The sequence below is a fragment of the Hylobates moloch genome, unplaced genomic scaffold (assembly GCF_009828535.3).
Source record: "Hylobates moloch isolate HMO894 unplaced genomic scaffold, HMol_V3 SCAFFOLD_21, whole genome shotgun sequence".
In the NCBI taxonomy this organism is placed as follows: Eukaryota; Metazoa; Chordata; class Mammalia; order Primates; family Hylobatidae; genus Hylobates; species Hylobates moloch.
In genome coordinates this window covers 26,700,903-26,724,777 of record NW_026652296.1, presented here as the reverse complement: position 1 = coordinate 26,724,777, position 23,875 = coordinate 26,700,903, and the positions used below count along the sequence as shown (strand labels likewise).

The window sequence follows — 23,875 nt, the reverse complement described above, 5'->3', positions numbered from 1 at the left end:
GGGAGGGAGAGAGAGAGAGAGCACATAGGGACTGTGTATAATTATATATATTTTTTCACTATGTCATATATATTAAAAAGGAAATATATATATATATTTTACTATTGAGTCATCTTATCCAAGAACATGACACATTTTCCTATTGTTCAAATCTTTCATGTCCTTTGGTGATATTTTAAACTTTTCTTCATATAAATCTTACACCTTTATTCCCAGGTATTTTGTAAAGAAGTGTTTAAATTTCTTCACAAATTGAATCTCTGCATCTTTTTTGTTGCTATTGCAAATGGGATATCTTCTTCCTTTGTGTCTTCTGGGTGACTATTGTTTGCATACATGAAAGCAGTTGATGTTTATTAATTCTTTACCATGTTACTCCGTAGAATTCATTTATTGTTGTCAGCAGTCTCGCAATTGATTCTCTTGGTGTTTTCAGTTACATAGTCTTTTCCCCAAATACTGATAGATTTATTTCCTCTTTTCCACATCAATACCTATAAGATGACCTAATAAGAAGAGACCTCAGTTCCCTACCCTAGTAGTCTATCTGGAAAAAAGATGTTTCAACAAATTAACCATAATAAATATACAAAGGGCAGAGTCAAGACAAGAAGCGAAGGTGTCTGGAATCCCAGTTTAAGTTCATTTGCAGTGTTCTATGCAGCCTACGAGGTGAGGGCCTGCCTGCCTCACCCTCCATTACTGTTGCTTCTCAAATAGCCAGCTTAGAGCTGCTTCTCAAAACCCAACCTTAATTTTTCCAGACTGGGCTGAACCAATGAAACAAAATATCTAACTGAAAGAGGAGGGGAGAAGAGGAAGGGTGGAAATCGTGCTGGCTTTCTTGGGTTTGCACTATGGCTTCTGGCTAAAATCTTCACACTAGCGCTTGCCTAACCTTTCCATGGTCTCAGGAATGGGAGAATCTACCAGAAAGACCCAGAACCTTTGTGCAACAGATCTATGTCCAAGATATATCACTAAATAACACATTCTTGTTACAAAACAATGTACCAAATAGGTTTATAATAATACTTTTCAAAAAAAGTATTTTTATTTTGAATAAGAATACTTTATTTTAAATAATATTGTTTTAAAATATTTAAATACTTTATTTTTATTTCAAAATAAAATAGTTTTTTTGAAAAGTATTGATATATGCTGGTACATGCATAGAAAAAGAGATCTAGAGGAATATTAGTTAAGATGATGTCAAAAGCAGTTATGAGCCAGGTGCAGTGGCTCACACTTGTAATCCCAGCATTTTGGGAAGCCAAAGTGGGAGGACTGCTTGAGTCCAGTAGTTTGAGACTAGCCTGGGCAATGTAGAAAGACTCTATCTCTACAAAAATTAAAAAATAACTGGGCATGGTGGTATGTGCCTGTAATCTCAGCTACTTGGGAGGCTGATGAGGGAGAACTGCTTGAGTCCAGGCAGGTGAGGCTGCAGTAAGCCCTGATTATACCACTGCACTCTAGCCTAGGTGACAGAGCAAGATCCTGTCTCAAAAGAGAAAAAAAGAAAGAAAGCAGTTATGTCTAGAGATTGTGGCTGTGAAAGTCTGTTTTCTGCTACTGTAACACAACACCACAGGCTAGGTAATACATAAAGAACAGAAGTTTATTTGGCTCATGGTTCTGGAGGCTGGGAAGTCCAAGAACATTGTATTAGCATCTGGTGAGGGTCTTCCCATGGTGGAAGGGCAGAAGGTGGAAGCTAGTGCACAAGACAGAGAGAGGATATCGGGCTAAACTCTTTCTTTTATCAGGAGCCCACTCCCATGATAATTAACCCACTCTCTCAAGCCCTCATGACCTAGTCACCTCTTAAAGGCCCCACTACCCAATACCATCACATTGGTAAATAAATTTCAACATGAGTTTTGGAAGGGACATTCAAACCATAGCAAGGAATATTTATTTTCCATGTTATCTGTGTCTGTAACATTAGCTTTTTTAAGTAACAACCAGGTATTGCTTTTGTCATTAAAAAAAGAAAGATAGGTCTGACACATACTAAAATGTTTATGAATGAAAAAATGTGATTTCTGAGATTTGCTTCAAAATAATGTGGGAATAAATAAATAAGTGTAGGTAGAGACTAGCCATAAATTGATAAACACTGAAGTTGGATGATGGGCAAATGGGAATTTGATATATTATTTCCTCTGCTTTTGTATATACTTGAAATTTCTCATAATAAAAATATTTTGAAAGGAAGTAATTTTATAGACACAGATTTGAAGAGAGAGCCACATTGTAGTTTTTTTTTTTTTTTTTTTTTAGACGGAGTCTCGCTCTGTCGCCCAGGCTGGAGTGCAGTGGCACAATCTCGGCTCACTGCAAGCTCCGCCTCCTGGGTTCACGCCATTCTCCTGCCTCAGCCTCTCCGAGTAGCTGGGACTACAGGCGCCCGCCACCACGCCTGGCTAATTTTTTTGTATTTTTAGTAGAGACGGGGTTTCACCGTGGTCTCGATCTCCTGACCTCGTGATCCGCCCGCCTCAGCCTCCCAAAGTGCTGGGATTACAAGCGTGAGCCACCGCGCCCGGCCCACATTGTAGTTTTTAAAAGAAACAGCATTGCATATATGATATTGCATTTGTGTGCAATGATACTTGTGTCTCTCTCTATATTGGTATACATGTAAAGAAAAAAGACTTAGGTCAAGTAATAATAACAAGCAAGTTTACTGAACACTTGTGAGAGTATCAGGCAGCATCTTAAGTATAGAAATCTCTACTTTCTTTTTTTTCAAAATGATATATTTAAGGCTGAGCACAGTGATGTGCACCTGTAATCCCAGCACTTTGGGAGGCCAAGGATGGCAGATCACCTGAGGTCAGGAGTTCAAGACCAGCCTGGCCAACATGGTGAAACCCTGTCTCTACTAAAAATACAAAAATTGTAATCTCAGCTACTCAGGAGGTGGAGGCAAAAATATATATATTTAAAGCCACTACCTGCAGGTCTTTTGGAAATTTAAGTTTTCACTAGCCCAGTAAATTTTTTGACATACTTCCCATAAAAGAGTGGTGTCATGTACCCTCCTTTTGAACCTGGATGGGCTTCTGTTTTGACCAACAGAGTACAACAGAAGTCCCACCTGCCTAATGTTCACACCCTGGCTCTACCACTTGCTAATTGTGACCTGTGGCACAATATGACTTTTACGGCTCTATACCTCCTTTTCCACCTCTGTATAATGAGGATAATCATAAATACCTCATAGGATCATTGTGAAGATTAGATGAGTTGTATGTGAAATTCACAGAACAATTTCTGGGCAGGTAGTAATTAATAAATCTTTTCTTCATTAACAACAACAACAACAACAAGAAGGAAGAGTATAGCAGAAATGATGCAGTGTGATTTCAGAGGCCGAGTCATAAAATACCATGCAGCTGCTGCCTTGTTCACTGGAATACTTACTCACAGGTTCCTGAGCCACTATGTAAGGAGTTTAACTACCCCGTGGCAGCCATGCTAGGAGGAAGCCCAAGCCACACGGAGAAGCTATGTGTAGGTATTGTGATCTACAGTCCCCACTGCGCCCAACCTTTGAGTCATCCCAGCCCAGGCGCCAGATAGGTGAGCACAAAAGTCTTCAGATGATTCTAGTCCTCAACCCTGGGAGTCTTCCTCAGTAAGGCCCTAAACATCATGGAGCAGAAATAAATTATCCCTACGGTGCCCTGTGTGAATTCCTGATCCTCATAATCTATGACCAGAATAAAGTTGTTTTTGTTTTACATCCTAAGTGAGATGGTTTGTTATACACAATAGATAACTGGAACATGCGGACTTTCAGTTGTATGAGATAATTACATTTGGTTCTTATGGTTGAAATCACTGTAAAGAGCATTTTTGTCCTTACTCACAGTTAATCACAGTCTTACACTGTAGTCTTGTTTACTTATGTTTTTAAGTTAATCTATTCTTTTGGTTTAAATATGTCTTTAAGGAGAAAAAAGAGTATTTGTGTAATGCATAGTAGAAACAATTGCTATGAAAATTTTAAATCATGCTTTTCCATATATCATTTTAAATCATCTTGTGGCTCACCAGGGATGTATCCCACCTTCTAGGAATTACTGCATTAAGCTTTTCTTCTGATCACAAAGGTTTCTTCTAACTTTTACTTTTGAGAATGTATGAGGTTCCCTTCCCCAGGTTGTCATTGGATATTGCCCCAGGACACCCTCTCTCTGAAGGAGTTCACAGACAGAGTTCCCGTGCAGTGCATGAGACAGTTAACACTCATGGGAGGTGACCCACATCTGGAACTGTGAAGGGTCTGAGATTTTACCCTACTTACAAACTCATCAGCTAGATTATTTCCTGAATGCTGGCAGAAGACACAGACTTCTGGGTCAGAGATAAGAAACTGTATTACTTACAGAGAAAGTGGAGGCTGACTTCAGGCTTACCCTGATTCCCCAAACCTCCGAAGTCCTGAGGATGTGATGCAGGTGGGCCTGCTCACACAGAGTTCTGTCACAGGAGAGGAATACTGAGCTAAGAGAAACTACTGCTTTTATAGTGAGCAGTCACAAACCTTCCCTTTGAAGACATGACTTCATCCCTCAAGGTTGTTTTCTGCAAACACAACCCTGAGAAATGGCCAGAGTAAAGGGCAATCAGGGTCTTGCCTTCCTGGTGCACCAGCAAGAACGTGCAGGGATGCTCAGAGCTCATGGATATCCTGATCACAAGCTGCATGGTCCAGGTCAGATAGGCTAGGGAGTGCTGTGAGGTCCCAGAGCTGAAACTCCACCACTCCCTTCCCAACTCCTGAAAGCATAGCATAATGTCAGCAAAGCAGAAAGAGGGATGTTAAGGGGTTCACCTTGACTCCACTTTAATCAGTAATAATAAAAGGTGAATGATTTGTTCACTTCAGCTTTACTTTTATTAGTACAATAATCCAAATGATGCTGAGCTTCTTCAATTTGCACATTCAAGGAAAATCACACTAACAGCTTCTGTCAATTAGTTATTGCTATAGCAATACCACATAAGAATCAACCTCAAACTCTCAGTGGCATATGACAGTAAGCACTGGGATTACAAGTTTCCTGATCAGCTGGTGGCTCTGCTTCACTCCACAAGTAGGCTGGGTGGCTCTGCTGCACGCGACTCCCATCCTCTTCCTGGAACCAGTGGGCTAACCAGAACATATTTAGCTCTTGGAAATGATGGAATTACAGGACAGTATGCCTAGCTGTGCAGGCATATTCCAAGCTCATTTGTTTTATGCCTGGTGCTATTCCATTGGCCAAAGCAATTCTCACGGCCAAGCCCAAAGTCAAGGGGTGAGGAAGTATACTCCATCCATGGAGGTGGAGGGGAAGAAGGAAACGTTTCTGACCACGATGGAATCTATTTTCTATCAAAAGCCCATGGTTTCTCTTCCTACTATTTTTCACTCGCATGGAGCCTCACACCCTTTTTGCAAAGTCTTCTTCAGATTCTGCCTTCAACTCCAAAGTACCAAAGTACAATTAATTCTCAAATAATGAATATTCACATGATAGTTCCTCCCCACCTCTCAGAATGGGGCTATAGAAAAATTTACACTCGTTTTATTCAATTAAGCAACATTTCTTCCCAAATAATAAAGAAGAAACAAAACATTGACTCGGAGTTTATGCTTCTTAGCTCCTACATCTGCCCACTACACTGGGATCGGCTCCTGGAGGACTTAACAATGACCCCAGCACTTTATGTTCAAGCTTTTACATGCACACGAGAACTTCTGTTTGAGAGATATGTATCGTGCAATTCCTCATAAAGAATGACTATAGTTTTTATGGTTATATAAGGTTATAAAAGGTAATAAATTAATTTAGGAATGATTCCGAAAGAAGAGCAAGAATAAGAGAACAATAGCTAAAACATCTATTTTCTTTGCTGCCTTATAGAGTTGAAAAGAACATACTTAAGGAATTAGCTTTACAAAGAGGTTAAACAATACAGTACCTGACTAAGAATGTTGTTATGGTAATATCTTTTCCTTAAAGGTATTTTTTCTTTATCCCTGGTGTGTTTGTGTGTGCGTGTGTGTGTGTGTGTATGTGTGTGTGTGTGTGTGTGTATGAGAGAGAGAGAGAGAGAATATCAGGGGACGTGTGTATCCCTAGGAGTCCCTGGAAGGTATTTGTTATGTGCTTAAAGACCAGCTATTGGCAGCCATTTTTATAGCCCCCAATCATGTCCTAGCTGTGAACATCTGCTGCCTGGGAGGCCACCTGAAAGCTCCTCATCTTTTCCATTGCTGGGGATATCTGTATTCATCAAAGATTTTTTGTTGGAAGTGATAGAAACCGAACTGCAACTACTTTGAGCAAGAAAGGGTAGTTCATTGGTTCACATACCCAAACCATGGACAGCGCCCGGTGGAGCCAATACCCCAGATGACTGGATTCAGACACCCAAAGGCCACCAGGCTATTCTGTCTTTTCTCTGCTGCTCTTTGCCTGTTGGAGCCATTCTTACCACTCGCAGGCAGACTTCTCCATAGGGAGGGGAAGATGGACTCTGGCCACTCCAGAATCACAGCCTTCCAGCTTTAGCAACTCTCAGAGTTCAGAGAATATCTCTCCATTAGTTTTGGTGTAAAAAGTTCCAGGAGATATCTCTAATTGGCCTAGCTTGAATGACATGCTCATGGCACGGACCAATCACTATGGCTCCATTTCCACAACAAAGGTGGGACGCACTGACATGGCCACCAGGGACATCATTGGGAACTATGAAACCACTTTAATTTGTATGAGCTATGGAGATTCTTATGAGAACTATCAAGTTGGTAGCAAGCCCTTTCTCTTTGTCTTAGGAGGCCCATCAATGGGAGGGAGGGGATCTGAAGTTCCTTCCATACAGCAGGGTTTGGTCCCTGTGGGTCAGTGAGTGGGGCTTATAAAATTAAAAGCCAGGTGTGGTGGCTCACGACTGTAATCTCAGCACTTTGGGAGGCCGAGGCAGGTGGATCACCTGAGGTCAGGAGTTCTAGACCAGCCTGGCCAACACGGCGGGAACCTGTCTCTACTAAAAATACAAAAATTAGCTGGGCGTGGTGGTGGGTACCTGTAATCCCAGCTACTCAGGAGGCTGAGGCACAAGAATCGCTTGAACCCAGGAGGCGGAGGTTGCAGTGAGCTGAGATCGCACCACTGCACTGTAGCCTGGGCAACAGTGAGAGTCTGTCTCAGAAAAAAAAAAAAAAAACTAAATGAGTGATGTTTTAGGGTTCTCTCAGTTGCACACCTTGGGACAAGAATCCAAGGCCAGGTAGTTTATTTGGGGGGTGATCCCAGGGAACACCGTTAACAGACTGGGGAGTGAGACAGGGAGGAAAAGGCTGCCAAGAAATCAGGTGTGATGAAGAAATTCCCCACTGTGGACAACTGGAGCTCAATCCCACTGGGGACCTCCAGGACACAAGAACACTCAGGTTTATCCAGTACAAGGGGAGAGGATACTAACATCATCATCAATTCCCTGTCATTGGCTGAACGATATTTCTGTGAGTACTACATCTCCAGTACTTCTGTCTTGTCCAGTGAGTGGGCCAAGTGTGCCCTGGCATCAGGAGAAAGCTCTTGGCAGGGTCATAGCTGCAGTCATCACCTTAGGGACTCTGAGTGCTGAGGAGGCACAGGCAGGGCCCCAGCAGATGACCCCGGATGGATTTTCAGTCCACGAAACCATGATATACTGTGGTTTCTCCATCCCGCTGCTGAGTCAATGGGAAGGGCCTCTCAGGTCATATTCCCAGAGGATGGCTCAAGAATCCATGTGTGGCCTGGCTGACACCCAGGCCTTTTTGAGGGAGGAGGAGGTGGGAGGAAAGGAGGATGAACCTTTTACTCAAATGGTATGAAATACTCCTTCATGAGACTTTTAAACTGGAAGAGACTTGGTTACAGTTAGTAATCAGATTTATATTTTTCCCTCTCAGAAAATAAAGGAAGCACAAGAAAAAATTGATCACTTATAGAAAATAAAGGCTACTCAGGAGACTGAGGTGGGAGGATCACTTAGGCCCAGAGGGTTGAGGCTGCAATGAGCTATGATTGCTCCACTGCATTGCAGCCCGGAAGACAGAGAAAGACTCTGCCAAAAAAAAAAAAAAAAAAAAAAAAAGAAAGAAAGAAAGAAAAAAGGAGAAAGACAATAAGAACTATGCATTTTTTGCACCTGTGAATTGTAGAGGGTAGAATTCAATCCTTCCATAATCTCCATGATTATATTTGGGGAGTCCTTTATCTGCTTTGATCATTGCCATATTCATTGCATGTAGCATGGTACTAGGCACATAAAAGATGCAGACTAATGATTTATTGAATGAATGTATGCTTCTATATTTCCCTACTAGTGGCCATTTCCCTCCCGAGATCCAAGCCGTTGAATTTCAATTAGTGTATTGCAGCTTCTCCCAGAGCTGGGGGAGTGTTGGTATTTTTTCTCAGACAATTAAGTGCTTTAGTGTAGAGTCAGGGGGTGAGGGGTTGTGCTCTGTGCCCTACACAAGCTGCGCTGGCCTCACAGAAAATGGTGAGACTGTCAGAGCACTGGCTGGTGACGGAAGGGCTGTATGTGGCCCTTCAATTTAATGGCCTTTTAATTAGTATTAATAATAGCTGAGCCATCCCTTGCTGCACTGCATGTCTGTCTCCAAGGCTCATTATGACCAGGGATGAACAGCACTCCTCCAATCCCTTATGTCTTCATAGTCATGAGACCCTTTGCTATTACATAATGTTGCAATCCACCATCACACCTGGCCCACAGTAGTTGCTTAATGGATGTTACTTCTTTTTCACTTTTGGCCCTCCTTTGAAGCCCCAGCAACTTTAGGCATTCAAAGCTGGGCCTCTGTACCCCATTCCTTGTAGCCAGAGGGGTGGGAGAGCTGGAGATGAGAGTCCTCAGAGAGAAAGATGTAGCCACATCCAAGGCCTCCCAGGTGTTCAGGCTCTGTGAGTTGGGATGGGGAGATAGATGGAACTGCTCTGTGTGTGCAGGGCAGGGCTGGGACCGGTAGGCATCCTTCTTTGATGTCGGCATAAACTCTAGCAGGACATTTTGAAATAATCTGATCCAGGGTTTCAAACCAGCAGCCTGTAGGTTTGAATGGCTGTATATTTTTTAAAAATTCAAATGAATTCATAACATTTCTTTTTCTTTTCCCTGCTTTTCCTGAGCTGTATATAACATTTTAATGTTGGGGAATTTAACATCATAACCTACATTTCCTGCCTCTCCAAGGAAAAGAATCAGGTGATCTAGCTACACTGGGCCCCGATTCCATATGGTAACAGTTCGTTGAAGCTGGGTAGCGACCACCCCCGCTTAGAAGGGCATGGGCTCAGTCACTGTAGCCCTCACCTGACCTGCTTCCCTTGTCTGTGTTATCTGCCTGGCCTCTGAGAGCATTTCAGTTTGCTTCCCCCCTCACTGAACAGCTGGAAAGAAGGGCTCAGGGAGAGAAGTGGTTTGAGTTGTCTAAGCACATACAGACAAATAATGGCCAACTTCGAGCCAGGCTATTGTGAATCCCAATCTGGTGCTCCTATACCTCACCACTTTCTGCTGCTCTTTATAAGTTTCTTCAACTAGACAGGAGCTACTGCAGTGGGAGGTGCGGTGAAAGGAGCTCACTCAGAAGTGTATGAATGTGACAGCTCTGTCTCTGCTTGACTGGGCTGTTGCTTCCCATCTTTGGGCCTCAGCTTCCCCATCTGTAAAATGAGGCTAATAACAATTCTAATCTCTTAGGTGTGGGAGAGCTCTGAGAACTCTGTGGAGCTAGGAAATGTTATTGAACATGATTGTTGTTTCGATTGCTATGTAACCCCAAAACTTTGTGATTTAAAACAATAACCATTTTATTTGTTTATGATTGTTCAATCCAGGCTGGGCTCAGTTAGGTGGTTTTTCTAGTGATCTTGCTGGTGATCACTCTTATGGTTGCATTCAGCTGGCAGGTTGGCTGATGGCTGGGCTCAACAGAGAAGCTGGGATGGCTGGCCTGACTCTCTTCACATAATTTTAGTCTCTTCCCACCATGTGTTCTCTCCATGTGTTCTCTCCAGCAGGATAGCCAGACTTCTTACATTGTTGTTCAGGGCTCCCAAGAATGAACATTCCAAGAGGACAAACCCCAGTGTGCAGGCATTTACCAAGCCTCTGCTTGCATCACAGCTGCTGACATACCATTGGCCAACATTTGTCACATTGAGGTAGAAGGCAGGACTCAACTCCAGAGGTGGGGCTCAAACTCTGGACCAGATTGAAGACTAGGTGAACAGGAAAGCAGTGAAAGCACCTCTCCATGAGACATACCCAGCAACGCCATGTCAGTTTACCACGGTGATGGCAACACCTAAAAGTTACCACCCCTTTCCATGGCAATGGCCTGGAAGTACCATCCTTTGTCCAGAAAATTCTGAATAACCTGCCCCTTAATTTGCATGTAATTGAAAGTGGGTATAAATATGACAACAGAACTACCCCTGAGCTGCTACTCTGGGTATGCTGCCTAGGGGGTAGTCCTGTTCCGCAAGGAGCAGTACCTCTGCTGCTGTTGGACACTGCTGCTCCAATAAAAGTTACCATCTAGGCTGGGTGCAGTGGCTCACGCCTGTAATCCCAGCACTTTGGGAGTCTGAGGTGGATGAATCATGAAGTCAGGAGATCAAGACCGTCCTGACCAACATGGGGAAACCCCATCTCTACTAAAATTCAAAAATTAGCTGGGCATGGTGGCGCCTGCCTGTAATCCCAGCTACTCGGGAGGCTGAGGCAGAAGCATTTTAACCAGGGAGTTGGAGGTTGCAGTGAGCAGAGATTGTGCCACTGCACTCCAGCCTGGTGACAGAGTAAGACTCCGTCTCAAAAAAAAAAAAAAAAAAGTTGGCATCTAACACCACCTGTTTGCCCTTCAATTCTTTCCTGGATGAAGTGAAGAATCTTCTCGGGCTAAGCCCCAATTCTGGGGCTTACCTGCCCTGCATCAATATGGCAAAGTCCAGAGTCAATGTGGGAGGGAACCACATAAGAGTATGAATGCCAGAAGCATGGTTCACTGGAAGCCACCAAATTAACAGTCTACTGCAATTATTTTCATGGGGTCTAACTAACGGCTAGAGAAGGGAGAGTGGGCCTTCACCTGCAAGGTGAAACTTGATAGTCCCCAAGTCTCCCTACTCAGAATGTTCTCTCCTGATGAACCAGCCCAGATTTGATGTTTACCTTTACTTTGCAGCTTTGGCCCAGCATGACCAGGTTTTCAGAGTTCACATTAGGTCACAGCCCACAGTGCCAATCCAAATGACTGGTATGACTGACCATGGAGAAGGATTCCATGGTAAGCAGGGGGACAGAACGTTCTGATTGGTCAGGCCTGGGTCAGGTGCCATCACCAGGGCCAGGGGGAATGAAGTCAGCCCCTTCTGAACTAGTAATAGTAATAATATTAATACTAGATGACATTTGGGGGGTGTTTACTATGTGCCAGTCACTCTTTTAAACATTTTATCTGAATTAACTCATATAATCCAAAAACTCCATGAGGTAGATACTATTCTCCACACTTCTTATATGAGGCACAGAGAGGTTAAGGAATTTTTCCAGGTTCACATAGCTGGTCAATGGCAGAGCCAATATTCAAACCTAGGCAGTCAGACTTCAGTTTCCGTACTCTTTATGGCCTGGACCAAGAATAGGAGTAGAGGCTCACAGAAAAATCAGATGCTGGCCAGGCACAGTGGCTCATGCCTGTAATCCAAGCACTTATAGGGAGTCTGGGACGGGCAGATAGCTTGAGCTTAGGAGTTAGGGACCAGACTGAGGAACATGGTGAAACCCTGTCTCTACACAAAAATACAAAAATTAGCTGGGCATGGTGGCATGACCTGTGGTCCCAGCTACTCTGGAGGCTGAGGTGGGAGGATCACCTGAGCCTGGGAAGTTGAGGCTGCAGTGAGCCATGATTGCAGCACTGCACTCCATCCTGGGTGACAGAGGAAGACCCTGTCTCAAAAAAAATTTTTTTTTAAGTCAGATGCTATTAAGAATATTGGGAAATGATACAGCATAGACAAAAATAGTATCTATACCTTGCAACTGCCCACTAATAACCATAAAGACATGATGTGCCATGTAAAGCATGATCTAAGGAAAACCTTCATGTTCTTTATGGAGAAACTTGCGCTAGATGTGGTGGCTCATGTCTGTAATCCCAGCACTTTGGGAGGCTGAGGTGGGAAGACCTCTTGAGCCCAGGAGTTCAAGACCAGCCTTTGCAACATAGTGAGACCCTGTCTTTACAAAAACTTTTTTTAAAAATTAGCTGGGCATGGTGGTACATGCCTATAGTCCCAGCTACTCGGAAGGCTGAGGCAGGAGGACTGCTTAGCTCAAGAGTTCAATGCTGCAGTGAGCTATGATCGCGCCACAGCACTCCAGCTTGGGTGACAGAGAGACTCTGTCTCAGAAAACAAACAAAAACAAACAAAAAAATTGGGTAATTGGGTATCTTCCTCTCTACTCCAGATGGGATTCTTTTAGTCTTAGGTTCCCCTTATTGGATCCAAAGCTGAGAAGTTCTTGGGCCACCTAGTCAAGAATTCCTGAGGTATAGCAAATAAGAACATCTGGGACCACATGTTACCAATATCTGGCCACAAACTCTTAAAATAATATGGAGAAGTAGATTTGGAGAAACAGATGAAGAACATGAGGGGGAATGTGCTGGGTGACACCCACAGAAATGCAGCTGGGGAATCATGATTGAAGCAAGGACGATTGAAAAGTCTCTGCAAGTATGTGTGACACTTCTGAGTATTGGGGGTGGGGTGGGGGTGGAAGGCCTCATGTATCTGTCGTTTCCTGGGCACTCAATCCTTTTTGAACAAGATGCTCTAGAGATGGTTATTCTCATTAGAACAAATGTTACCGACCCAATGTCTTCCTTGTTTGTATTTATTCTAATGTGCTTCTGCTTGAACAAGTGAACCCTTAATGTCAATTTCAATTAACATCACTGCATCTGATCTCAGTGGTGTCACTCATGGATGCAATGAGGGGCGGAGAAAGATCACTGGGAAGTGGGGAGAGGTGTCCCCTTTTGTTCGAAGGCTTGAAGGCACTGGTGAGGGAGGTATTGGGAGGGAAGGTGTGGAATGATTTGCTCCCTACTTAATAAAGACCATACTTTAAAGATGTCAGCCTGTCTTTTGTTTGATAAAACACTAATGTGAAGACCTAGTCGCAAGGCAGAGAGCAGGGACAAGGGCTCTGAGAGCTGAGCCAGTGAGGAATGGGAGACACACAACCTTGCATTGACTTATGAGAGCTTCCTCCATAACCTTGAGCTCCCTAGCCATCAGTCACAGCAGGTGGGAACTGTATGCTCCAAATCTGCTATCCGGTATCCTGGGGATTCCCAGGGATGGCTCAAAGCTGGTGGTCTGACACCAACACTTCTGTGTGTGGCCTGATCTCAGCATGGAAATGGGATGGACCAGAGTTTGGGGTGGGTGAAACAGAGCAAGCCTCAGGGAGAGGTAGACAGTCACAACCTGCCAACCCTTCCTCTCTCGTTTTCCATCCTTCCTTCCCTTCCTTCCTTCCTAACAAGGGAATTTGTCCCCCTTGTGCCCTTCCAGAGGGAATTTGTTCAGGAAAGAGAAAATATGGATTTATGTTCTCCAAGACACAATCCTCAGGGATGATTCTCTCTCCTTTGAGAAGTCAGAGCATTTGTTTTTTCATCCTCTTTGTCATCAATAACAATCATTACAAGAGCTTACTATTTCTTGAGCACCTTCTGTGTATCAGGGGACACTACATATATTATTTATAGCCTTCACAGTAACCCTCAAGGTAAATGTAATTTATGCCCACTTTACAGAGGAGGAAATTGGGGCTTAGAGTGCTTGAGGAGCTTGTCCAGTAAGTGGATTGAACTGGGCCAGGTTCATTTGATTTCTGGCTCCAATGTCATCAATTACTTGCAATATATACTTGCAAGGGCCTGGCTCCTGGCTAAGACCTGCTAATGGATGCACCTGAAATAAGAAATGTCTTCTATTCAAGTCCCAGACGTCCACATCAACAAGCATTAAACACAGAGTTTTACCTGCATCGTACTGGCAGTCAAGATGTAAGGGCTGTAGTCCTGGTTCTGCAACTCTTTTGATGGGCAGCTTTCAGTGTATATGATGTGTGAACTCCCCTCTCCAGATGTCATTTCTCCATCTGTAAAATGGGCAAGTTAGACTAAATATCTCCAAGAGTCAGTTCAGTTCAATCCAATCTGACAGCACCCATGGGGCTTTCCTGTGTGACTGTGCCAGAAGGAAATAAAGATGGACAAGGCAGACCTCCGTTCTCTAGGTGAGCTAAATGCGTGCTCTAATAGTTATACATAAAGAGCAACAAAGCTTGGAGAGCACGGCATCTCATTTAGACTTGGCCAGTGGCAATGTGTGTGACACAGGAGATGAGGCAGGCTTCAGGGTGGAGGCGCCATTGGCACTTGGGCTTGAAAAGGAAATAGAACATGTGGAGGTGGAGACAGGCGGAAGCTTTTCCCAGCCAACACCACATGGAGCAGAACCACCTGGTCATTCCATAAAATTGTGAGAAGTAACAAATCATTGTTGTTTTAAGTCACTACATTTTCGGGATGATTTCTTATGTAGTAATAGATAACAAACCCCAAAGGTGTGTGTGTGATTATAGGCTTTATCCTATAAAGGTCAGAGATTGCTCATTTTTAGACCACAGCCTACAGTAATTGGCCTGCAGACATAATTCACTTGGCTTGCACAGGGTTTTTAAAAATAGTTGAGCCAACATTTAGAAATTGGGAGATTTTATATGAAAATCCAGATTTGGGGGCTCTCTTGAAGAATCCTACATCTCAGCACCTGCATTCTAGGAACAGTATGCAACACACATCCTCCAGTTCATGATGGTGCTCTCCACTCCCTACTGTCTCATGCCTAACCTTCTTTCTAGTCCCTGTAGACACTTGAGGGTTTGCTATTGTTATTTGTTTTGAGAAGGGTCTCACTCTGTTGCCTAGGCTGGATGCAGTGGTGTGAACATGTCTCACTGTTGCCTTGGCCTCCTGGGCTCAAGTGATCCTCTGGCCTCAGCCTCCCAAGTAGCTGGAAGTACAGGCACATGCTACCATGCCGGCTAATTAAAAAAATTTTTTTTGTAGAGACAGGGTCTCACTATGTTGCCCAAGCTGGTCTCAAACTCCTGGGTTCAAGCAATCTTCCTGCCTCAGCCTCCCAGAATTCTGGGATTACAGGCATGAGCCACTGTGCCCGGCATAACATTTGAGTTTTTGATCCATGCTGATGACATGGCAATGGGAGGCTATTGAAGGTTTTTTTGTTTTGTTTCTTTGTTTTTGAGGCGGAGTCTCTCTCTGTGTCTCAGGCTGGAGTGCAGTGGCATGATCTCAGCTCACTGCAACCTCCACCTCCCAGGTTCAAGCGATTATCCCGCCTCAGCCTCCTGAGTAGCTGGGATTACAGGTGCCTGCCACCACGCCAGGTTAATTTTTATATTTTTTAGTAGAGATGGGGTTTCACCATGTTGCCCAGGCCGGTCTTGAATTCCTGACCTCAAGTAATCCCCCCACCTCGGCCTCCCAAAGTGCTGGGATTACAGGCATGAGCCACTGCGCCCAGCCCATTGAAGGGTTTTTAGCAGAGAAGGAATGAGAGTTGGGCAGTAAGTAATGTATTGGTTGGGGGTGACTCTGGGGCAGGTGTAGTAAAAATCCATTATTCAATCTGCCCCAGACCATGAACTCCATCTTTTAGGAAATGCATCTTTCTCTGACCATATGGTTCCAATGGGGCTGCCATCTCCCTGTACGTCCCACTTCCCTATTCACAGTATTGGTTAGAGAATGGCACCTGGCTTAAGTTGGGCCAGTCACAGCACCTGGTTTTCCAGCCATAGATGATTGGTCCAGGGACGGGGACTTACCTACGTTGGACCAATCAAAGTTTTTCCCTAAAATATCGTCCTTCAGACCAGAAGCAGAAATCCTCAGTCTCTCTCCGGTGGAATGGGTGAGAGTTGTGAGTGGTGAGCGCTGCTGCAGCCAGGTGCCTAGCCTTGAGGAGAAAAGCTCGCATACAGAGAGAAGAGATAAAGGACTGGGAGGAGAATCCTGGCAACATTCAAGCCTCTGCGCTCACCACTTCAGTGCATTTTCTGAGCCTGGTTCTCCAGCCTTCCCATCAGTTCTGGGAGCTCCCTATTCCTTCCTGATAAATTCCTTTGCTGCGTCTGTTAGTCTGAGTTTATTTATGTTTTGTAATTTGCAACCGAGAACACTGGTGATAACCGGGGGCTTTGAGGCAATTCCAGGAGGGCTACTTCTCACCCCCATCAGGGAGGAGCCAAGACAGGGTTTATCCTCAAATGCAGATCCCCTGAGGTCAGGAGTTAGAGCCTAGCTTGGCCAACATGGTGAAACCCCGTATCCACTAAAAATACAAAAATTAGCTGGGCGTGGTGGTAAACGCCTGTAATCCCAGCTACCTGGGAGGCTGAGGTACAAGAATCGCTTTGAACCCAGGAGGCAGAGGTTGCAGAGAGCCGAGATCGTGCCACTGCACTCCAGCCTAGGCGACAGAGCGAGACTCCGCCTCAAAAAACACACAAACAATGAACAGACAAATAAATGACAGAACAAGAAGACAAACTAGAGAACATCTTGAGACAAGGCGTTCAGGGAAGAGTTATTTTGAGGAGGTGATATTAAAGCAGAGTCTGGGGAAGAACGTCCCAGGCCTTGCGCTCAGGGTCGTCAACTCTTTAATTTGATTTCTCTTCCTTTTGAAGCAGGGCAGGGAGGTCATCAAACAACAGAAGGACAATTATAACTGCTGGTATGGCAAAGCCAGGACTCTGAATTCAAACTGCTCCATTCTCAGGAATCCCGTCTGTTAAGCAGGTTCTGGGGAAGCGATGTGAGTCATGAAATCACAGGTCGGAGGAGGCATCGAGAATATGGTCAGTTCTCAACTTTCAGGGAAGTCCATAGCTGAGGAATGAAGGACAACGGGCATCCCGTGCTCTCACTAGGAAGACTGGTTCACTGGAGGCTGGAACACTGAAAGTGAGAGATCCCGGCAGGAGAAATGTGTAGGAGAGAGGACTAGCAGCACCTGGATCAAGTTATAAAACATCTCCTGCATCTTTTTCGGAGATCACCCTTAGCGCGGCCTCTCCGCCCAGTCCCAGATTAGGCAGCTAAGAGCGACCCTCACCCTGTCTAGGTGCCACGTTCCTTAAAAGCGAAAGGACCAGGAGTTTCTTCCTGCCTCGTCTCTTCCGGATCCCTCCTGCACCGCCCGGAGCCTACAGGTTTGAGCGCCATCTCCAGGCCCCGCCCACCTCAAGCACCACCCCTCAATCCTTCCTTGGGGCACGCCTCCTTCCGGCACCCGCCCAGAGTAGCCACCCCGGGGCCCCTCCTCCTCTCCCTGCTTCCGGGCCCGCCTCCTTCAGGCCCGCTTCCATCTTCCTCCCACTCTAAGCTTCTCTTCAGCCCCGCCTCCCTCCACCCGTGGCTCCGCCCTCTGGGCGATTCTCCATTTAGCCCCGCCCACGGCATCTCCTTTCAAGCACTGTCCTGGCTTCCGGCTCTCCATCTCCTGCACGGCCTTCCATACTTGTCCGGCGACCCTCTTCCCAGGGCCTCATCACCATCTTAGCTCCGCCCCTACTTCAGCTCCAAACCTGTGCAAGCGGCTCTCTTCCCGCCCCAGCCCCGCTTCCCCAAGCCGCCTCTCAGTCCCTCCTCCCTTTCAGGCCCCGCCCCGGCCCCGCCTTCCTCCTGTCCCCGCCGAAGCTCTGGACCTTTCCAAAGCCAGGCTGAGAGGGTGGGGAGAGCCCATGCGCCTGGGAAGCCGGGCTGTTTCTGGGCGGGGCTGCAGACTCCTCGTGCTCGTGTCACCGTGTCCTTCCCGGGAGACAGAGAAGGAGGAGAGCCCGGGACCAGGGCCGGAGCGGCGGGCGGAGGCGAGCTGCGGGGAGCCGCTCCGGGTGCCCCCACCCCCGCGCGCCTCAGTGGTGCCGGCCGAGGGCAGGGCTCGCGGCTGCGGGGCTCGCGCCGCTGTCAGTGCGGCGGGGCGCGCGAGCGGCGCCAGCGCGGGGCAGCGGAAGCCAGGAAAGCTGAGGGGGCGGTAGCGGCGGTGGTGGCGACGGCGACGACGACTCCCGCGCCTGTGCCCAGCCTCCTCCCGCCGCAGCCGCCCTTTTCCTCCCTCCCTTACGTCCCCGAGTGCGGCAGTACCGCCTCCTTCCCAGCCGCGCGGCTTCCTCCAGACCTCTCGGCGCGGGTGAGTGGGGGCTGCGGGCGTCTCCTTAGGGGTGCGGGGAGGGTGTGTGCTTTGTGCCTTTCCGTTCACCCACTTCTTCAGGCAGGCCGCTGCCTATTTTTAGAAACTTATTTCTGCCCTTCGGGGAGTGCCGGGAGCCCGAGTAACTCTAGGCCCCCTCCGCCGCTCCTTTCTCCCACTCGGACCCGCCGCGCCGGGTCCCCGGCCCCAGCCCTCCGCGCCTGGTCCCGCTCCCGCTCCCGGCGTTCCCTGCCTGCTCCCTCTCCGCGGGCTAAGTCGGGGCCAGTAGTTGGCTGGGTGGGCCCGCGCCCGCTCGGAAGTTGGAGTCTTTGTGCTCGTGCCCCGCCCCGCCCCGCCCGGCGAGGGGCGGAGGGAGGGGAACGGAGGCTGCTCCGGGGAGGCCTCGGGCGGGCCCGGCCGCGGCTGCTTCCGGCTCTCCAACCCGGGTTGGGTCTACGGGCTCCCGGAGGCGCGCAGAACTTGTCCTGCTTCGGCTCCCGCCTCTTCTGGGCTCTTTGCACGCCTTGGGCTCGGAGAGAAACAACAACGGGCCCTCGAATTGGGGCTGTATCCGCGTTTCACTCAGCCTCCTTGGCGGCCGAGCCTTAGTTTGCCTCTCGGTAACATGGGGGGAAAGAAGGAAACTCGTCTCGCGGGATGTTCGTGGATTCAGGGAGGGAACTCATGTGAAAGAAATGTTTAACACCAACAGGGAACATTTAATGAGACTTCACCCAGGAACTTCCCAAGCCTTATTTCATTTAATGTTTACAACGGCCTTCTGGTTTATCCTCATTTACAAAAGCAGAAATTAAGGCGCAGAGGGGTCAAGTAATTTTCTCCAAGTCACAGTAGCCACAGAAGTGTAAAGGAGTGGTACCAGTACCTATTATTTATTAATATTTCCTGATGTGAGCATGTCATCTCTTAGTGCAGAGGGCATTTTTACCTAGCCTTGGGTCACACCATTTAATTAGGGACATAACTCTGGGTTTTCCCTGACTTCTGGGCCGTAGTCCACTGTACTATGGATGAAATCCCATTCTGGGGTTACCATAGCTCTAAAGGGAAAGGTTTGGATGAATTCCTTGCTAGTGTTGCGGCAGTTAGAAGTTGATGGATGCAGACTCCAGGTCTCAAACACAACTCAAATTCCCTGGGGTTTTGGCTCAAGGAAGCTTTGAGACTGTAAACGGTGGGATCCATCCTTTAGTTTGTGTGTGGCGTGTTCCTCCTCCCAGACCTTGCAGGTTCTCTATGTTTAGATTTATCGATCCTAGTTTGAAGGGGGTGGGGGAATAGCTCAGGTCATCTGCCTTCAAACAAATATTTCTCCTATTTTCAGATAAGGCCCAGAGTGGTTAAAGTGAACTAAAATTAACTTTGGCAAATGTTCCAGTTTTTCAATGTGATCCGGTTTGAGGGAGCGTCTAAAAATCAGGCAAGGGAGTTTCTGGGCCAGGTCTTGAGGAGTCTCTTGATGTTCACATTAGTTCTTTGGAGTCTAGTAGGTCTGTGGTGCCTGGCCAGGATTCTGGATTTAGGAGTCCTGTGTAGGAGCTGAAAGGGGTCTTACAGACCATCTGGTCCAACTATTTCATATCTGCCTTTCCCCGCTTCCCTGTTAACTGAACCTTGGAAAGGGGAAGTAAGTTGTCTGAATTCAGACTGTCTTAGTGTCAGAGTGAGAACTAAAATTCCCAGTCTTCTTCCTCCTAATCCAGTAATATATTTATTTCTCCCATACCTTGCCACTTCTTAAAAGGGCACAAAACCACTTATTCAGGTCTTAAGGTCAGGAATCCTGAGTAATTGGAAATCCCAAGGAAGTTTTATAGTCCCCACCACTTTCTGTGTCTTATGGTTAGTATTAAGAGGAGGCCAGGTTTAAGCACAGGTGTACTAGTTCTCATAAGTCACCGGTTCGGTTTTATGTGTTTATGGCTTATATACTCTTCCATAACCGTTATCCGATTTAATTTCTAATCCATTTCTGTGAGGGAGTTTGCAGAGCTTGGCTTATGTCTCGTTTTTTACTGTGAGGGAATGGAGACACAGCATAGCACTTGCCTTAGATGACAGAGTGAGTAAGTAGTGAGGACAAGACACCTCTCTGGAGCAGAGGATTTGATTTGGCATCATAAACTGAGCCACTCATTGTGGCTCTCTGAGCCTCAGTTTCCTTATCTGTAAACTCTCTTAGGGTTGTTGTGGAGACTGTTCAGAAAATGGCTATGAAAGTGCTTTATAGTGGTAGTAATAATAGCTAAATTTATTAAGTACTTAACGTGTACCACCAGTCAATGGACTGAGGACTTTATGGACTATATTACTTAATTCGTAGAGCAACCTATGAATTAAGTACTATTATTATCCCTGTTTTATAGAAGAAACAGACTTAGAGAGGTTACATTACCTGCCTCAGGGTCATGTAACTGGTAAGTGGCCATGGCAGTATTCAGACTGCAGACAGTATAAACTTAAAGCTGGCATGCTTTTTTAAAAAAAAATTGTGGTAAAATATATATAACATAAAATTCACCATTTAACCATTTCAAAGTGTACGTTTATGTGACGTTAAGTACATTCGCATGGTTATGCAACCATCATCATTGTCCATTGTCCACTGTCCAACTGAAATTCTGTACCCATTAAACTAACTCCCCATTCCCTCCTCCCTCCAGCCCCTGAAAACTATCATTCTACTTTCTGTGAATTTGACTACTCTAGGAACCTCATATAAGTGGAATCATGCAATATTTGTCCTTTGTGACTGCAAAGCTGGCACACTTATTGTCTTCTTTAGTCTCAGAGTGCATTGTAAATGCAAAATATTAGTCCTCACCTGCAGCAGAGATGTGGCATGCAGCTCCAGAACAGGAACCCAGGCTTCTCTGAGTAAGACCTACTTCTCTCCCCCTTAGGTTGATGTTCCTTATCACTGAAGTCTGTTTTGAATCTCTGCTGGCCCCCTAGTATCTGCAGAAGACACCTTACACCCTGTTTTTTTTTGGAGACGGAGTCTTACTCCGTTGCCCAGGCTGGATTGCAGTGGCACGATCTTGGCTCCCTGCAACCTCAACCTCCTGGGTCCAAGGGATCTCTTGCCTCAGCCTCCCGAGTAGCTGGGACTACAGGCATGCACCATCACGCCTGGGTAATTTTTGTATTTTTAGTAGAGATGGGGTTCACCATGTTGCCCAGGCTGACTTCGAACTCCTGAACCTCAGGTGATCCCCCTGTCTTGGCTTTCCAAAGTGCTGGGATTACAGGCATGAGCCACCATGCCAGGCTATTACACCCTTAAAATAGAACCGAGATAACTCCCCACCCTCACCTTGTTCGCACCTGCCTTTCTGACAGTCCAGGGTTTGGGGATATCGGGCTGCAGTTATCAGGATTAACAGTGCAGCGACAGCAGCTTGGATCAAAACTACTCAGGATGATTAAGTAGATCACCTTTATGAAATGTTCCCTCTTTCTTCCCCCTCTTACCATAAAGGCACACAGGAGGAATTAGCTTTTGGGTTCTTGGAGGATGTTTATGGATCCTCACTGCTTGCAGTTGGTTAAGATGGAGTTAGATGCTGCATATAGCCTTTCAAAATGCCCTTTGACTGTTTTCTGTGTTGGTCTATTTAGGGGAGTGGGCTCTTTATGTTTATGAAGATGGTTGGAATATTGTCCTGATGACAACTGGGGGTTGGGAGAGGCGGTGTCTCAGAGATGGATAATAGGGTAACAAACACATGATCATGTGTCTGGTCATGTCACACTCTCCTTAAAAATCTGATGGCCCCAACATTGCTTACATATTAAAGTTCAAATAAATATGACCCATGAGGTCAGTGTGTTGAATTTATTGGATAGAATCTTGTAGTTGAGGGACCTTACAGTCATTTAGACCAGCTACCTGGCTGACATTTGAGTTGGTTACTTGTTGAGATTGTCTTTCATTGGATACCTCATTTTTGGAAAGTTTTTCATTCACTGTGCAATTAGTAAGCATCTGTCAGACCTGGTACTACGCTTAGGGATTTGAGTTTGTATAGCCTAGTGGGAAAGATAGGCAAGGAAACAGGCAGTGTGAGAAGTGTTGTTACAGGGGCAGACACCAGGAGAGCACAGAGAAATGATGCCTAACCCAGCATTGGAAGGTCAGGGAAGGCTTTTTAGGAGGAGAAGTTGGTTAAGCCTAGCCCTCAAAAGAAGAACAGACGTAAGCCAGGAAAAGAAGAACAGACGTAAGCCAGGAAAAGAAGAGATCTGGGGAGTCAGGGAGGAGGCAGAGATGAGACTGTTCTGGGTAGAAGGAACAGCAAGTTCAGAAATGGTCATAATAGGTTAAGACCATCCTGAAAGTACGTACTGTTATTATTCCCATTCTGTAGTTGAAACGGGCCAAGAGGGCTAAACAAATTTCTCAGGATTCTTGGGTGGAGCATAATGCTTGAGATGGGTGGATGTGGCCAGACAGGAGACTTTCAAGGTAGGCAGAACAGAGGCCAAGTCAGGAAAGGGCCTTCTTGCCTATGTTGAGGAGTTTGGACTTCATCCCGAGGTGAGGGGGCCATGATTCGATGTGCATTTTGGAAGAATATCTCCGGCTTCCTGTTCAGGAGTGGATTGGAGAGCTAGAACACTATGGGCAGAGAGACCAGTTAGGAGGTTGGCAAGAGGTGATGGTGTTTCAAATGAAGGTTGTGGGGGAGAGTGTGCAAGAGTGTGTGTAGAAGAAAGATGGAATTGCTGGGCGTGGTGGCTCACGTTTGTAGTCCCAGCACTTTGGGAGGCTGAGGTGGGTGGATCACCTGAGGTCAGGAGTTTGAGACTAGCCTGGCCAACGTGGTGAAACCCCGTCTCTACTAAAAATACAAAAAAAATTAGCCGGGTGTGGTGGCAGGCACTTGTAATCCCAGCTACGTGGGAGGCTAAGGCAGGAGAATCACTTGAACCTGGGAGGTGGAGGTTGCAGTGAGCTGAGATCGAACCACTGCACTCCAGCCTGGGTGTGAGACTCCATCTCAAAAAAAAAAAAAGGAAAGAAAAAAGGTGGAATTGAGTGATGAGACAAAGATTATTGGTGTGGAAGGGTAAGGAAGGAATCGGGATGACATCTGCTTTCTACCTGGTGCAGTTTTGTAAATGGGTGCTGTTTATTGAGGTGAGGACACAGGAGAAGGAGGAGCACGTAAGGGAGGGGGTAGGGTTTCTTATGCAGGTTCTCCTTACATATGCTTTCACTTACCTTTGGTTATGGATTCTAGTTCTTTGTGTCAGGTCTGAAAGGGAAAGAACTAGAATCTAGTTCTTTGTGTCAGGTCTGAAAGGGAAAGAGTGAGAGTATGGCACAACTGGTCATGTTCCTGGCTAAACTGGATGATGCGAACATTAGTTTAGGAAGAGAGGAGATATTCAATCCTAGACATCCGGGTGTGGCACAGCCTGGAAACTGCTTATGTTAAGCCAAGAAAAGTTTACATTTT

At 46.1% G+C, this 23,875-nt stretch overlaps 1 protein-coding gene and 1 long non-coding RNA gene across 7 annotated transcripts in view; one reads left to right on the top strand and one right to left on the bottom strand.

The window, feature by feature from the left end:
- Positions 1-1,627: 1,627 nt before the first annotated feature.
- LOC116461273 (uncharacterized) lies at positions 1,628-17,552 on the bottom strand. Its single transcript, XR_009211465.1, has 3 exons — positions 17,316-17,552; positions 14,150-14,268; positions 1,628-1,717 (listed from the first exon to the last, which is right to left on the bottom strand). It is a non-coding gene; the product is annotated as an uncharacterized LOC116461273 (long non-coding RNA).
- Positions 17,553-18,122: 570 nt separating this feature from the next.
- The window catches only part of RALY (RALY heterogeneous nuclear ribonucleoprotein), an 89,515-nt gene continuing 83,762 nt past the window's right edge, over positions 18,123-23,875 (top strand). Inside the window, exon 1 of one of the 6 annotated variants that reach the window (XM_032142805.2) lies at positions 18,123-18,389. The gene's annotated coding sequence lies outside the window, so the exon portion shown is untranslated. Of the gene's footprint in view, positions 18,390-18,957; positions 19,010-23,875 lie in introns of those variants that run through there. The other 5 variants (XM_032142804.2, XM_032142803.2, XM_032142809.2 and 2 more) reach the window with 5 other exon arrangements.